This window comes from Mirounga angustirostris, unplaced genomic scaffold (genome assembly GCF_029215605.1).
Source record: "Mirounga angustirostris isolate CCGP_5_RB_7025 unplaced genomic scaffold, mMirAng1.0.hap1 SCAF_2, whole genome shotgun sequence".
In the NCBI taxonomy this organism is placed as follows: Eukaryota; Metazoa; Chordata; class Mammalia; order Carnivora; family Phocidae; genus Mirounga; species Mirounga angustirostris.
The window spans coordinates 78,959,540-78,974,275 of record NW_026991710.1 but is presented as its reverse complement, the minus strand read 5'-3'; the positions used below and the strand labels follow the sequence as shown (position 1 = coordinate 78,974,275).

The following is a 14,736-nucleotide window of genomic DNA, read 5'->3' as shown; positions in this document are numbered from 1 at the left end:
GTCAAATGGTGAGTGACACCAAGCAAATATGATTCAGGATTCTATAGTTTCTCAGTTCTATTATTTCTATTATGAAAAATAATTTCAGTATCTAAAGCAGGATAAGAGATTATTATTTGTATACATTATAAACATTGGATGAATGAAGCTATAAAAATAATTAAGCAATGCTTTTGTTTTAGCCTACAAACTTCTCATATCCTTCTTATCCTACCCTGATTGGTCTTGAACGAGTGACAGTTAATATAAATGATGGCTGCACTTACAATAATATTTATTTTCCATAATATGTTTTTTCATCTCAAATTAATTCAAGATAAGAATTTTCTGATTAGATGAACTCACAAGTGTAGGTAGTGTGCTACACGAGGGGCAAGTCTTTTCGCTAACACCACAAGAGTCTCTGGCCCAATGAGTGGAGTTTGATAGTAATTCTTGCTATAAGTATAATTCAGATGTGTCAACTTTAAGGAGAAATCCTTTTTTAAATGGTCTGTGTTTTCTTTTCTCCATATTTCTTAACTGCTTGGGCCTCACACGTTACTGGGCCTTTTCGATTTTCAGAGCAACTTGATGAATCCTGCTATAAGGTCCTAAAAAGGGAACTCACTCAGTGGGTCTGATGTGGTGGATGCTGGCCAGGGAAGTTCTGCTCATGTGTGGCACCATTTCCTGAGAACACCCATGGGAGGTCATGCCTGATCTCTGCTTCTACAGAGATCCTGAAGAGATTGAAAAGGAAGAGCAGGCCGCTGCTGAAAAGGCTGTGACCAAGGAGGAATTTCAGGGTGAATGGACGGCTCCAGCTCCTGAGTTCACTGCTATTCAGCCTGAAGTCGCAGACTGGTCTGAAGGCATGCAGGTGCCCTCGGTGCCTATTCAGCAGTTCCCTACTGAAGACTGGAGCACCCAGCCAGCCACTGAAGACTGGTCTGCAGCTTCCACTGCTCAGGCCACTGAATGGGAGGAACAACCACTGAGTGGTCTTAAGCTGGTCTTCCACAAAGGCAAACAAAATGGAAATAGAAATTGAAAAGGTTGACGGAGAAGAAACAGTTTGTAAAAAAAAAAAAAAAAAAAAAAGAATTTTCTGATTAGATATAGATAAATTGGATCAACTAGTTTATTCAGTGTAAAATAGAAGCTTGAAACATCTTGAGTATAACATTGACACATAACTAGGTATAACCCTGGTGAGCAAATGAACTAATTTTATCAACTGAAGGAAAATATACTATGAGTGAAGGAAAAGTAAAGAAATGTTTTGCAGAAATTGAAATAAACCACACGTACATGAAGAAAAAATACAGTAGAATAACCAAGAGATGATTTTCTATTTGGAATTGTATAATGTATAAATAGGTCTTGGCACCATCATGGTCAAATTATCAATACTGAGTTAAAGGTTATACAAACAGAAATGATAGCATTTCAAAGAATATCAGCAAAATGGGGAAATGCTAGATTTGCATCATAAAGGACACACACCTTGCTGGGCTTTGAACAGGACAGAAGAAATGCATTTACAATGAAAAGTTGAAAGACACTCTTTCAATATGGGCAAAGTGATGTGGAAAATTGGAATAATTATCTGGATAATTTAGGCCAAAAATGCTAATGAGGTAAAAGAATTCTTTACAATCTGATTCATTTAGGTCAGCTGTCTACATTTATTAAATTAACTGGACAATTATTCAAGTCTCCATTTTTCCAAGCTTGAAAAGACTTTGGTATTGATTCCTTGTTTGCAGGCTAAAACAGAAGAATCATGGTGCATTATTGGTATTTTCATATTGGTTATAGATCATACTAATTTTTAAACTCACTATGCACTTACCGTTTAAAAAATTATTGCATTATTCTTAAATATTTATACTGTTGTTAAAATAAGTTTGTTAACAAATTTCTGACTTAGTCTCTATTAAAGCAATGTCCTAGGCACAAAGCAAACTTAAATGGCTACAAACCACTGGATAGTTTCATAAGTCTTATAAAGGCTTGAAAAATTATATGAGATGTAGCTTTGTGTGTTTCAAGTGACAATATGACTCTAGCATTTTGATTCAATTAAAGTAGTATTAATTCAATGATTAATTTTATTTTTCTACGCAATCCAAATACTGACTTTTTTTCTTTTGACATTGTTATTTAGGGGTAAATGGAATATAATAGCATGTGACCTCTCCAGATTGTATAAGAACGTAGCAGAAAACTAGAACAGTGTTCTAAAAGAATCACTTAATATGTTTCAATGTCAAGCATTTGTATCACAACCGAGAGGCATATATTTTATTTTCAACATTTGTGCACTGAAACTGGAGGATGAAAGATATGTCTTAAACACAAGCTCACAAAGATCCTTGGACTTGAAGAGTTCAGCCAGACTGCAAAAGTTCCTACCAAGTCTGTTCAGACAATTAACAAAGTAACATAAATACTTTCAAAGGTTTTAAGATTTGACAGATATTGCAAAACAAATACATTCTTGAAGATATCATCTCAAAAGATCTTTCATCTAAGGTATGGCCCATGTAACTTATTATTAGAAGATGCATAAACTGGAAAAATCTATCCAATACTTGTATATGAGCCCATAGAGCTGCATTTTGCAACCTTGGCAATACTGATAATTTGGGTCAGATAATTCTTTGTTGTGGGAGCCTGCCTTATGCATTATAAGATATTTAGTCGTTGGATGTCTGGTCTTTCCCCACTAAATGCTAGTTATTACCTTTTTGCCCAACTGCAACAACTAAAAATAACTGCAGATATTGATAAATGTCCCCTAGGGGGCAAAATCACCCTTGGCTGAGAATCCCTGCCATCGAGGGTACACCTGGCATTCTCCATGCCATTATACTAGTACACTCTACTAGCTCTTTCCCAGTCAAGTTAGAGCATATTGCTCTCAGAGGTTGCAGCTTTTCAGCTTTGTTCCAGCTGGAGGATAGATTTAGAGACTGAAAGGGAAAATGTGGTTAACAGTGACTTTGCTATGAAGAAACTAACTTGAACATCCTACAGGCAAAGCATAGCCGATTAGCCCTTTAATTGTCTTAAGCCCTCAAGAGACTTCCCAAAGAAAACAAATGCAATGAACCCGGACTTGAGGGTTTACAGCCATTCTGTGTGAAGGAACCCCTCCTGCTTGGGAGATCTCTGGCCAAACTGGGAATGTTACATGTGCTAGGGCTGTGCAAACAGAGTGTCTTGCCACTCACATGTGGATTTTCTGCTCAAGATCAAAAGCCTGAGCTCTGGAATTCTTAAAAAGAAATCACCAGAGACCAGTGCTAAATCTGAACAGAGTCATTAGGCATGCCTGATTTCCCTGAATTTCTGTCATTCCCTGCTAGGACTGCTGCTTTTTCCAATAACACAAATCTTAAAAAAAAAAAAAAAAAAAAAAAAGCTGAACTGCTTAAGTGTTGCAGTGATAACTGGCCTGAAAGCCATCATTTGTTTCCTTGAAACCAGTGAAATAAATGCTTTTGGTTGAAAATATGCCAGTAAAGCAGGTGTTTTTTTATTTTGTTCTTTTCCTGTTAGAATGCTGACTGAAAATGCCTGTTAGTATAAAAACTATCTTTGTTGTTTAAGTTGTCCCTATCAAACAATATTAATATGGAGACTTTTTTTTTTCTTTCTGATTAATTAGATAAATAGAAAATGATTTTAAAGTGTTTGACAGGGCACCTGGGTGGCTCAGTCAGTTAAGCATCTGCACTTTTCCGAAGATGACATACAAATAGATGGCCAATAGACAGATGAAAAGATCCTCAACATTACTAATCATCAGGGAAATGCAAATCAAAACCACAATGACATATCATCTTATACCTGTCAGAACAGTTAGAATTAAAAACACAAGAAATAACAAGTATGATGGGGATGTGAAGAAAAAGGAACTCTTATGCACTATTGGTAGGAATGCAAACTGGTACAGCCACTCTGGAAAACAGTATGAAGTTTCATCAAAAAATTAAAAGCAGAAATACCATATAATCCAGTAATTCCATTACTGGATATTTACCTAAAGAAAATGAAAACACTGAATTCAAAAAGGTGTAAACACCCCTATGTTTATTGCAGCATTGTTTATAACAGCCAATATATTGAAGCAACTCAAGTGCCCATTGATAGATGAATGGATAAATAAGATATGATATAGATGGGTCTATTTATCTATCATCTATTTATCTATCTCTATATCTATCTATCTATCTATCTATCTATCTATCTATCTATCTATCTATCTATCTATCTATCCATCCAGTGGAATATTACTCAGCTATAAGAGATAATGGAGACATAAGTTTTCAACTCCTTCGAGTAAATACCAAAGAGTTCAATTGCTGGATTATATGATAAGAGTGTGTTAAATTTTGTGAAAAACTTCTAAACTGTCTTTAAAAATGGCTGTACCATTTTGCATTCCCACCAGCACTGAATGAGTGTTCTTATTATTCCACATTTTTGCCAGCATTTGGGACATCTCTGTACCTTCCACTCAATTTTGCTGTGAACATAAAACTGCTCTTAAAAAATAAAATAAAATAAAATAATGGAATTTTGCAATTTATGACAACACTAATGGACCTAGAGGGTATTATGCTAAATGAAATAAGTAAAATAAGTCAGACAGGGAAAGACAATACCATCACATTTCACTTATATGTGGAATCTAAAAAATACAAACAAATGAACAAACAAACAAAAGGAGAAACAGACCTATAAATGCAGAGAACAAACTAGTGGTTGCCAGAAGAGAGCAGGGTGGGAGAATAGGCAAAATGGGTGAAGGAGAGTAGAAGGGGCGAGTTTCCAGTTATGGGGTGAATAAATCATGGGGATGAAAGGTATGGCGTGGGGAATATAGTCAATGGCATTCTAATAGTGTTGTATGGTGATCTATGGTAGCTACACTGTGGTGAGCATAGCATAAGGTATAGAGTTGCTGAATCACCATGTAGTCTACCTGAAACTAATGTAACATGATGTGTCAACTATACTTCAGTAGAAAGAAAGAAAGAAAGAAAGAAAGAAAGAAAGGAAGGAAGGAAGGAAGGAAGGAAGGAAGGAAGGAAGGAAGGAAGGAAGGAAGGAAGGAAAGAAAGAAAGAAAGAAAGAAAGAAAGAAAGAAAGAAAGAAAGAAAGAAAGAAAGAAAGAAAGAAAAAAAGAAAGAAAAGAAAGAAAAGCGTTTACTCTAAACACTGCTTTGTCTGATTACTATACATTTTGATATGTCACTATTTTTAATTTTCTTCATTTAAAAATAATTTTTAATTTACCCTAAGACTTCTATTTTTAATCCATAGATTTTTAAAATCATTTAAAAATATCCAATAGATTTTTTTTTGCAGCATTTCTCTCCCTCTCTTTGAAACTCTCTATTTTCTGAGATAAAACAATATCAATATTAGGCCAATTAATAATGCTACAATGTTCTCTACTAAGTGTTCAAGTGAAAGGAAGAGTCACATATCTCCCACTTTAAAAAAAAGCTGGAAATGATTAAGCTGAGAAAAGCATGTTGAAAGCCAAGATAGGCTGGAAGCTAGGTCTCTTGCACCAAATAGCCAACTTGTAAATGCAAAAGACAAGTTCTTGGAGGAAATTAAAAGTGCTACTCCAGTGAACACAATAATGATAGGAATGATAAGTCTTAGTGCTATTATTACCCACAGTAAAACTTCATTCAGAATTGGAGTCAATCCTCTCATAGACTGCTGCTGCTTTATCAAATAAATTTGGTAATATTATAATATTCTAAATCCTTTGCTGTCATTTCAACAATCTTCACAGCATCTTCACCAGGAGTAGTTTCCATCTTGAGAAACCATTTTCTTTGCTCATTCATAAGAAGCAACTTCTCATCTGTTAAAGTTTTACTATGAGATTGCAGCAATTCAGTCATATCCTCAGGCTCCATCTGATTCCAGTTCTCTTGCTATTTCCACTACATGTGCAATTACTTCCTCCACTGAAGTCTTGGACCCCTCCAAGTCATCCATGAAGGTTGAAATCAACTTCTTCCAAACTTCTGTTAATACTGATATTTTGACCTCTTCCCATGAATCACTAATGTCCTTAATAGCATCTAGAATTATGAATACTTTCCAGAAGGTTTTCAATAGACTGTGCAGATCCATCAGAGGGAACACTATCTTTGGCAGCTATAGTCTTATGAAATATATTTCTTAAATAATTAAGACTTGAAAGTCAAAATAACTCCTTGATCCATAAGTGCAGAATGAATGTTGTTTTAGCAGGCATTAAAAACAAATTGAATCTCATTGATCTCATCGTACATATCCATCAAATCTCTTGGGTGACCAGGTGCATTGTCAATGAGAAGTGATATTTTGAAATGAATATTTTTTTAAAAAAATTTCTGAAAGGCAGGTCTCAATTGTGGGCTTAAAAATTTCAGTAAATCATGATGTAAACAGACGTGCTGTCATGCAGGCTTTGAGCACAGGCAGAGTAGATTTAGCACAATTCTTAAGGGCCCTAGGATTTTTGAAATGGTAAATTCGTATTGGTTTCAACTTAAAGTCACCAGCTGTATTAGCCCTTAACAAGAGAATCAGCCTATCCTTTAAAGCTCTGAAGCAGGACATTGACTTTCCTCTATGGCTATGAAAGTCCATGTAGATGGCATCATTTGCATTAGAAGTCTGTTTCACCTACATTGAAAATCTGTTGTTTAATGTAGCCATCTTCATGAATGATCTTAGCTAGATCTCCTGGATACTTTGCTCCATCTTCTACATCAATCAGTATTTGCTGCCTCACCCTGCACTTTGATATCACAGAGATGACTTCTTTCCCTAAACTTCATGAACCAACCTCTGCTAGCTTCAAATTCTTCTGCAGCTTCTTCACCAATCTCAGACTTCACGGAATTGAAGGGCCTTGCCCTGAATTAGATTTTAGCTTATGCGAATGTTGGGGCTGGTTTGATCTATCCAGATCATTCAAACTTTCTGCATAATAGCAATAAAGTTGTTTCACTTTCTTTTTATTCATGTGTTCACTGATGTAGCATTTCTAATTTCCTTCAAGAACTTGTCTTTTGTATTTACAACTTTGGGTAGCTATTTAGTGCAAGAGACCTAACTTTTGGCCTATCTTGGCTTTTGATGTATACCTTCCTCTTTAAGTTAATCATTTCTGACTTTTGATTTAAAGTGGGAGAGACGTGACTCTTCCTTTCACTAGAACACTTAAAGGCCATTTTAGGGTTATTAATTGGCCCAAATTCAATATTACTGTGTCTCAGGGAATAGGGAAGACTTGAGGAGAGGGAGAGAGATGGTAACATGGTTGGTTGGTGAAGGCACAACACACATTTATGGATTAAGTTTGCTGTCTTATATGGGCACTGTTCATGGGGTTCCAAAACAATTATAACAGTAACATCAAAGGTAATTGATCATAGATCACCATAATAAATATAATAATAATGAAAACATCTGAAATATTGCAAGAATTACCAAAATATGACACAGAGACATGAAGTGAGGACATGCTATTGGAAAATGATGCCAATAGACTTACTTGACACAGGGTTGCCATAAACCTTCAATTTGTAAATATTATAGTATCTGTGAAGTGCAATAAAGTGAAACACAATAAAACAAAGCACACTAACATGAGGTATGCCTCATGGTACATTATATGGGTTTTGACAGATATGTGATAACATGTGTTCTCCATTACAGTATCATACAGAATAGTTTCACTGCCCTAAAAATCCCCTCTGTTCTATGTATTCATTTTTTCCTCTCTCCCCTCAAATATCTGACAACTTCTGATTTTTATGATCTCCATAGTTTTGCCTTTTCCAGATTGTCATATAGTTGTAATCATACAGTAGGTAGCCTTTTTTTTTTTTTTTAAGATTTATTTATTTGAGAGAGAGAAACAGAGCACAAGTGCAGGGTAGAGGGGCAAAGGGAGAGGGAGAGAAAGTCTCAAGCAGACACCACGCAGAGCACAGGGCCTGACATGGGGCTCCATCTTATGACCCTGAAATGATGACCTGAGCCAAAACCAACTGCACTACCCAAGCCCCCCAGTAGCCTTTAAATATTGGTTTCTTCCAGTTATTAATACACATTCAAGTTTCCTCCATGTCTTTGTGTGGCTTGATAAGTCATTTATTTTTGTTGCTGAATAATACTCTTTTGTATGGATGCACCACAGTTTATTCACCCATTGAAGGATCTCTTGGTTACTTCAAAGTTTTAGCAACTATCAGTAAAGCTGCTATTCACATTCATTTGTAGATTTTTGTGTGGACATAAGTTTTCAACTCATTTGTGTAAACTCCAAGGAGTGTGACTGTTGGATCACAAGATAAGAGTATGTTTAGTTTTTTAAGAGCAGCCAAACTCTCTTCCAAAGTGGCTGTATGATTTTGCTTTCCTACCATCAATTAATCAGAGTTCTGCTGCTCTACAACCTTGACATTATTTGGTGTTATCAATGTTTTGGATTTTCCTCATTTGAATAAGTGTGTAGTGGTTATCTTTTTGCTGTTTTAATTTGCAATTCCCTAATGACATATAATGTTGAACTTTTTTCATATGCTTCTTTGCCATCCGTCTATCTTTTTTGGTGAGATGTCTGTTCAAGTCTTTTATCCACATTTTAATTGTTTGTTTTCTTATTATTGAATTTTAAGAGTTCTTTGTGTATTCTGGCTACCAGTTCTTTATAAGATATGTATTTTGTGAACATTTTCTTCCAGTCTATGGCTTCTTATTTCATTCTTAACAGTGTGCTTTGCAGAAAAGAAGTTTATGATTTTAATGAAGTCTAAAAGTCTTCATCTAATAATTTCAACATACATGTCATCTCAGTGTTGGTAACAGTCTTTCCCCATTCAAGGAGAAATTTTCTCGGTTCTTCATATACTGAGTAATTTTGGATTATGGTCTACACATTTTGATGTTATAAGACTCTAAGTCTTGTTTATCACCTGTAGAGAATGTTGATATTTTTGTTTTGCAAACAACCAATAAAAAAGGGAAATAAAAGAAGGGACTTTCATGATACAAACAATTGTCCCAGTTGGATTCAGGCTGTAAGTTCAGACTAGCATCCCATGAGTTGCTATTCTAATATTGGTTTAGTTTTCAAACTATCATAGTACTATTCTAATCTGTTCCACACATTCAACACCAAGTCTGAAATTTGAGTGATGTTTTAGCTTGTACTCAGTGTTCAAATACTATGTATGCTGCTTAGATGCAGATCCATTCATGTTCAGCTCAGAGGTGAATTTATAAATAATTTCAGGTCAGTGTCCTGAGTTCAACCCTTAGCACCACTGCCCAGGCATATTCCAGTTTTCTGGGTCTCCCTTTTTCTTGTTCTTGAGACAAAAGTTGAGTCTCAATTAATGTCAATCTGCTGCACACTTCCTGCAACATTACCCACATTTGAGACTAAGAAGTGGGGAATGGAAAGGGGGGAAAAAGTAAATCAGCATTTTCCTTATACTTTAAAGAGCCCAGCTCCATGGACAGTGAGGAAGACCCCCTTTCCAGAGATGTATGTTCTTGCTCACCATTGTAGTTAATGTTGTTACTGCTTCCTGGGACTACTTGGGTCCTAGAATACAAAGAACAGTGACAAGGAAAAGAAGGAGAAAAAACAAAACAAAACAAAACTGGTGACTTTCTTTACTCTCTGAGCATTAGGACATCTATTTGTTGCTCTACAAGCTAGACTAGTGGATTTTTCCCAGCTCTCTCTATGTACTGACTATGTCTTCCAGATTTCAGGCTGTATCAAATTGAGGCTGGGGATACCAGCAGGAACAATAATGGTAGATTCACTGATGGTTATATAATACTTTGATCAGTGCTCCTATTCCTCAAGCCTCATATCATTATTTGCTTTTTAAAGTCTTCAAATACCTTTCCCTTGCATTCTTTCCAGGTTCAACAGCTGCATTCAATGGATTATAATGGGCGGACTGTGTTCACTCCATCCTAAAAGTAGAATCTTTAGTCTTATTTTAAAGTACATATTACTGCATCTTAGTGGGTATTTTGTCAAATCACAGATTTTTACAATAGTTGAATGAGATTTCCACCTCCTTTATCTTTAACATATTGTATTGTAGAGAAGAGAAACAGAGAAGAACCTAATTTCTTTTGGTAAAGGACAGATGATTTTATAAATTTCTGCACATCTTTGTAAACTAAAGTTTAGATATTTAGCAGGATCCCTCTACATATATTGAGGTGAGTTTGAATGTGATTGGCAACTTCTGCCAAAATCATAGCCATTTTGGCTAGTTTTCTGAGAAAGCTGATGATTTCGTACGTGTACTATACGCTCAAGGGCTGGGATAGGCATTTTCACATATTATCACTCACTCAATTTAATATAATCCTGCAATGAATTTTGAATGTACTTACTATTTTCATTTATACAAACAGGAAAAAAAGGATCTGAAAATTAAGAAATTTGTCTTGAGTTACAGTCTGAAAATGACAGCTTCGGCTTTTTTTAGATCTTTCTCACTCAGACTCCAAAAGCATGTGATATAGCAAATATTATTTGATTATTTGAAAATTCTATTCAAACAAGGAGGAAAATTATGAAAACACAAATAAGAAAGGACTAAAAAGAAAATAAACTGAATTGGAGTTTAACATAAAAAAAGGACCAAAATAATAGGTAATTACTACCTTTGTCAAGATTTACTATCTGTCAAGAGTCATTTAGTATTTTCTAAGTATTTCTCTAGAAGGTAGTTAATGTTATACAACACCGGAGTTTTAACATATTACTCACAAGATTTACAAATAATAATTATAGAAATAACCACTCAGAAGTTCTTAAATTTGAAAATATATTAAAATATATATACTTTAAAAATGTTAAAATTATATACATTCATTATTTAGCATAGGTAAAGAGACAGATCCTGGACTCACAGACAGATGGGTATACAGAAAGATAAACTATTTAGATAACCCAAACCTACCCCATTCAAATATATTTATTCAGTACATAAATTGAGGTGATATAGCCGAGGAAAAATAGTCTTTTTCCTATCTTAGGGTCTTTCACTGAGGTCCTGCAAATTAGACTAACAAAAGACAGATTAATAAGAGAAAAACAGAAGTTTATTAACACATCCATCACAAATATACATGGGAGCAGTTAATAATGAGTAATTCAAAGTAGTGGTTAGAGCTTGGGTTTATATAACATTTTAACAAAAGAATAAGACAAAGGAAATGGACTTTGAACTTATAGGGGCAGCAAATTGTGGGAAGGCAAATATATGGAAAACTAAGTAGATAGTGCCTAGTTTTAGCAAGATTTGCTATAGATTCCTCCGGTGACTTCTCTTGGCTGATAAGGGTCTATAGGCTTCTCTAGTGACTAACTTCTGTCCCTCTTGGTGGAGAGGGCAGGGAAGACACTGTAATAAAATTGGGCCATGTTTTTAGAAAATTAGGGGGAACAGAGGTGCCTGGCTGGCTCAGTCAGGGTTGTGCGTTCGAGCCCCATGTGTGGCATAGAGCTTACTTAAAATTATGGGGCACCTGGGTGGCTCAGTCGTAAAGCGACTGCCTTTGGCTCACGTCATGATCCCAGGGTCCTGGGATCCATCCCCACATCGGGATCCAGCCCCGCATCGGGCTCCCTGCTCGGCGGGAAGCCTGCTTCTCCCTCTCCCACTCCCCCCGCTTGTGTTCCCTCTCTCGCTGTGTCTCTGTCAAATAAATAAAATCTTTAAAAAAAATTAGGGGGAACATAGCTTTTCTTGTATCTCCTCCTTCTTAGTTGCCTTTAGCTCAAAATAATCCTTTTGCTAAAGTAACATATTTTAGGGTGACATCTTCTGCTAAAATTCTGAGTTTAGGAGTACATTTTTCCTTTAGACCAGGGTACTGTTAAGAAAAATTCCTTCTTTTGGGGCACCTGGGTGGCTCAGCTGGTTAAGCGTCTGCCTTCAGCTCAGGTCATGATCCCAGGATCCTTTGATCGAGCCCCACATCAGGCTCCCTGCTCTGCAGGAAGCCTGTTTCTCCCTTTTCCACTCCCCCTGCTTGTGCTCCCTCTCTCGCTGTGTCTCTCTCTGTCAAATAAATAAATAAAAAAAAAAGAAAAATTAAAAAAAAAAGAAAAATTCCTTCTTTGCTTCCTTGTGAGACATTAACCTTTGAAACTTTATTACCGTCACATCTATGCACTTGTATTCACAGCTCTAAATTATTTTTATGTATTTGCAAAAATACTCTATCTTAAATGGTCCTTTCAGCAACTTATCCAAGAACCCTTATAGATTAGTGGCTATAACTCAACATTTCAAATGACTTTCTGTGCTACTTGCTAGATTCTGTATACTCAGTTATGTCTATTTGCTGGAATTCAATGAAATGAGTGTGTAGAGGTAACATGCCCAGTGCTTTGTAGAGTAAGAGGAGTTGTCCCTCCTCTGAAGGCAACTGCAATCTGATAATTTACATATCGCATCAGAAGACTGTGACTGAGAATAATCAGTGCCCTAGGAAAGGAATAAAGACAGCTTACGAGCTGTTCAGATGAGGCTCTGATTTCAAGAAGATTAATGAGAATGTTAGACTCAGGATTTCATTCATTTATTTTCTTATCAAATAATTATTGAATACCTGCTATGCATTTAGGCACTGAAGTAGTGGACGAGATAGAAATGTCCTTGTTCATGGAGTTTACATTCTACTAGGCAAGAGAAGACAATAAACATTAAAACCATGGCACAGTGATTTCAGGTTGTGATGAACGCTGTAGAAAACTAAGACTAGAATATCATAGCGAGAGGCATGGGTGGGAACAGTGTTTTTATGAGAGGAAGAGATCTTTATATTAAGTAACTCTAAATAAAAAGTGTCTGGGTGCCTGGCTGGCTCAGTGAGAAGAACATGTGACTCCTGATCTCATGGTTGTGAGTTCAAGCCCCACGTTGGGTATAGGCATTACTTAAACTTAAAAAAAATTTTTTTAAGTGTCTTTTAAGGTCATATTTGAATCATAAGAAGGAAGCCACTTAGATTGGAAGAAGGGAGAAAAAGGAGTTAGTATTAAAAGCCAAATGTGGAAGATGCTTAACTTTCTCAAAGAAAGAGGGCTACCATTGATGAGGGAAAGGATAGTAGGAAATGGAATAAAAAAAAAAAATGGACCTGGGATCACCGAGGGCATAGGAACCATGGTGAGGTGCTTGGACTTCATTCTGTGTGCTGTTGCCCTTGGATGCTTTCATAAAATTTATGTGTCCACAGAGATACATATGGGCACATGTATCGCAGTCACTATCATCCTAGCCCTGCCCACTTCTTTTTTTCAGGCATTTGGTATACCTGTCTACCTTATTACTTTTGCTCTCATTATCTCTCCCTAGAGGGGGTCAAATATAGCGAAGTAATTTAGAACTCAGGCTTTGGATTCAGATATACCTGGGTTCAAACTTTTCACTCTGTTGGCATTAAGATAATTTGGGGTTTGGTCAAGGACTTTAACTCTTTAGCCTTCTCATCTGTAATATGAGAAAAGCAACATTTAACTTGTCCAATTTTTACCAGAAACAAGAGTAACAATATTTATAGAGTCCATAAAAATAATATGTACACAATAAATGGTACCTACTATTATTGTAAAATATCCTTCCCTTCATTACGTATCCAAGATTGTTCTCTATCATGTAGTTTCCAATTGAAATTAATCTCCTCTCTGATATGCTTCCAATTTTTATCTTCATTTAAAATGACTACATTAAATTATAGAATTTGATATTGTGTGAATAGTTACTTGTCCCACTGCAACTTAAGCTACTTAATGGTGACCACATACCACATCATCATTAGAATCTGCATAACACCTGCACCAAACATGAAACAGGTACATTTAGCAAAGAAAGAAAGAAATGAAAGAATGAATAAATGAACAAATAAATAATTTATACTTATATTTTTGATGAACAAGGGATCAATGCAGATATACAGTTATTATTTCTTTTTATTCTACCTATTTAAACTTGTGTAGAAAGTAATGGATGAAAATATAGACCGTGTTTATTACCAAAATTGCCACTCATTTAGCTGCTTTATTATTTTTTTAAAGATTTATTTATTTATTTATTTATTTATTTATTTATTTATTTATTTATTTATTTATTCATTCATTCATTCATTTATTTGAGAGAGAGAGAGAGAGAATGCAAGCAGGGGGAGGGACAGGAGAGGGAGAGAGAGAATCTCAAGCAGATTCCCCACTGCCTACGTGGGGCTCCATCTCACAACTTTGAGATCATGACCTGAGCAGAAACCCAGAGTTGGACGCTCAACTGACTGAGGCACTCAGGTGCCCCCTCATTTAGCTGTTTTATTCTTAACAAATACATTCAGTACAAGATCCCTTTAAGCAGTGAGCTCATCATGACATACATACTTTTGTTATGATCACAAAATTCTTTTATACCACCCTTGATATGATCAGAAATACTCTCCTGTAATCACCTTGCAAGTATGCTGATACAATGAGGAGTGTTGAGGCAAGTCTCAGTGATATAATGATCTATTTACAAAAAGATACTTTTGTCTAGAAATGCTTGTGTGTATGGAAGCCTTTGGAAATATTAGATTGCAAATGTCAACCTACCTCTGAGGAGATAAAATAAATAATGAACTGTTTAGGTACTGAAGAAAGAAGCTGGCTTGGTG

At 35.7% G+C, this 14,736-nt stretch overlaps 1 non-coding gene across 1 annotated transcript; it reads left to right on the top strand.

Moving 5' to 3' along the window:
• The first annotated feature begins 298 nt into the window (after positions 1–298).
• LOC123849157 (small nucleolar RNA SNORA62/SNORA6 family) lies at positions 299–446 on the top strand. The gene has a single exon (XR_006791983.1). It is a non-coding gene; the product is annotated as a small nucleolar RNA SNORA62/SNORA6 family (small nucleolar RNA).
• The last annotated feature ends 14,290 nt before the right edge of the window (positions 447–14,736 follow it).